The following is a 2,500-nucleotide window of genomic DNA, read 5'->3' as shown; positions in this document are numbered from 1 at the left end:
TACTGCAAAAAATCGCATCAAAATTCGAAGTGTAGCCCGAGATATGGACTTATGTCTGCTCAAAAAAAGTGTATCTACTTGTACAATTTTGCCTTTTGCATATTAACCTCTTATAGGGGGGGAGTGCTCCTTGAGCCGGCCAGCTCCACACTGGCAGGTTTTAAAGGGAGCTTGATGAGGCCTCCCCCCTCACGTGGTGCGTGCGTTAGCATGTTTATCATGGCACAACTAGCCTCTTCATAGTTGTTGAGCTTTATTAATACCAACACACGGTCGTCACTGATCGTTGGTTAGCTCGGCAGCTAGTCCCTCGGATATTGTGGAAAGTTATTTTCATGCCTAGCGATGCTTGACCATGCGTCACTTGATGTTTCCATTTGCTTGCTTGCCCATGGTAGGTGGGGGGTGGACCGTCTTGTGGTGTGGTGTCTTGCGAACGTGAGGGTGTGTGAGTTGTAATCGAGATGCACTTGCTGGCTGGCTCCATGCCTTGCGTATCGAACGGTCAAGCATGCATCTCTTCCATTTTCACCCGTTGCCTTGGGTGATATTGGTTGATCAGTCCCTGTGTTGCCTACCCACTAGACGGTACTTCTGTGGTTGCTTCGAATTCTATCTTTCCATCACGAAGAGGTGTTGGAGGATCCTAATGTCACGCACGTGTTCCATCTAGTGAAACATCTCAGTGATGCACGTGTTGTGGCTAGTTCTTTTGGATGCGGTGCATTATATGAACTCGGGTTTACTTTAGCGACCCAGTTAACATAATTCGGTTGTGTCCCTTGATTGAGACGTTGTCCTTGAACTTGTTGTGAGCAATATCGTTCTTCCACAACCCGTCGTCTTGAGTGCGATGGAAGGCAAATAAGATGTGCTTTGGCATGTCATGCACGTACTCGATTGCGGGAAGTGTGAGAAAGTGTTGTTGACAACCCGTGGGAAATGGAATGTGGCAAATCGTGATGAGCTCTTCGTGGATCTGCGAAGAAGACGACCTTTGGGCCTGTTGGAAACGAGGGAGGCGATGTTGAACTGCGAAGAAGATGGACTTTTGGGTTGTTTGAATCAATGGGAGGCCACGCGAGAACTCCGAATACTATGGACTCTTGGGTTGTTGGAAGCAACGGGAGGCCCCGCTAGAACTCCGAATACTACGGACTCTTGGGTTGTTGGAAGCAAGGGGAGGCCCCGCTAGAACTCCGAATACTATGGACTCTTGGGTTGTTGGAAGCAAGGGGAGGTCCCGCTAGAACTCCGAATACTACGGACTCTTGGGTTGTTGGAAGCAAGGGGAGGCCCCGCTAGAACTCCGAATACTATGGACTCTTGGGTTGTTGGAAGCAAGGGGAGGCCCCGCTAGAACTCCGAATACTATGGACTCTTGGGTTGTTGGCAACGACAACTTGGGGGGATGACACTGGAAAAGAGTGAACTAGGCCAAACTGCGAACAAGGCAACTTGGGGGGATGACACTGGAAAAGAGTGAACTAGGCCAAACTGCGAACAAGGCAACTAGGGGGGATGATGCTGGAAAAGAGTGAACTAGACCGAACTGCGAACAAGGCAACTTGGGGGGATGACGCTGGAAAAGAGTGAACTAGGCCGAACTGCGAACAAGACAACTTGGGGGGATGATGCTGGAAAAGAGTGAACTAGGCCGAACTGCGCCCAAGGCAACTTGGGGGGATGACGCTGGAAAAGAGTGAACTTGGCCAAACTGCGAGGAGCGCAACTTAGAGGAAAGTTGGAAACGAGGGAGACTTAGCCGAACTGCGAAGAAGGCAGGTTTTTGGGAAGTTGGAATCGACTGAAGCGAATACTGAACTCCAAATACGACCGACCTTTTGGTTGTTGGCTTCCTGGGAAGCGATGTGAAACTCCAAATACGACCGACTCTTGGGTTGTTGGAAACAATGGGAGGCCACGCGAGAACTCCGAATACTATGGACTCTTGGGTTGTTGGAAGCAAGGGGAGGCCCCGCTAGAACTCCGAATACTATGGACTCTTGGGTTGTTGGAAGCAAGGGGAGGTCCCGCTAGAACTCCGAATACTACGGACTCTTGGGTTGTTGGAAGCAAGGGGAGGCCCCGCTAGAACTCCGAATACTATGGACTCTTGGGTTGTTGGAAGCAAGGGGAGGCCCCGCTAGAACTCCGAATACTATGGACTCTTGGGTTGTTGGCAACGACAACTTGGGGGGATGACACTGGAAAAGAGTGAACTAGGCCAAACTGCGAACAAGGCAACTTGGGGGGATGACACTGGAAAAGAGTGAACTAGGCCAAACTGCGAACAAGGCAACTAGGGGGGATGATGCTGGAAAAGAGTGAACTAGACCGAACTGCGAACAAGGCAACTTGGGGGGATGACGCTGGAAAAGAGTGAACTAGGCCGAACTGCGAACAAGACAACTTGGGGGGATGATGCTGGAAAAGAGTGAACTAGGCCGAACTGCGCCCAAGGCAACTTGGGGGGATGACGCTGGAAAAGAGTGAACTT

This window comes from Vigna unguiculata, unplaced genomic scaffold, assembly GCF_037176805.1.
Source record: "Vigna unguiculata cultivar grain cowpea cultivar isolate G323 ecotype 2 unplaced genomic scaffold, ASM3717680v1 ptg000019l_ERROPOS221140, whole genome shotgun sequence".
NCBI lineage: Eukaryota > Viridiplantae > Streptophyta > Magnoliopsida > Fabales > Fabaceae > Vigna > Vigna unguiculata.
Note: the sequence above shows the minus strand (reverse complement) of the source record.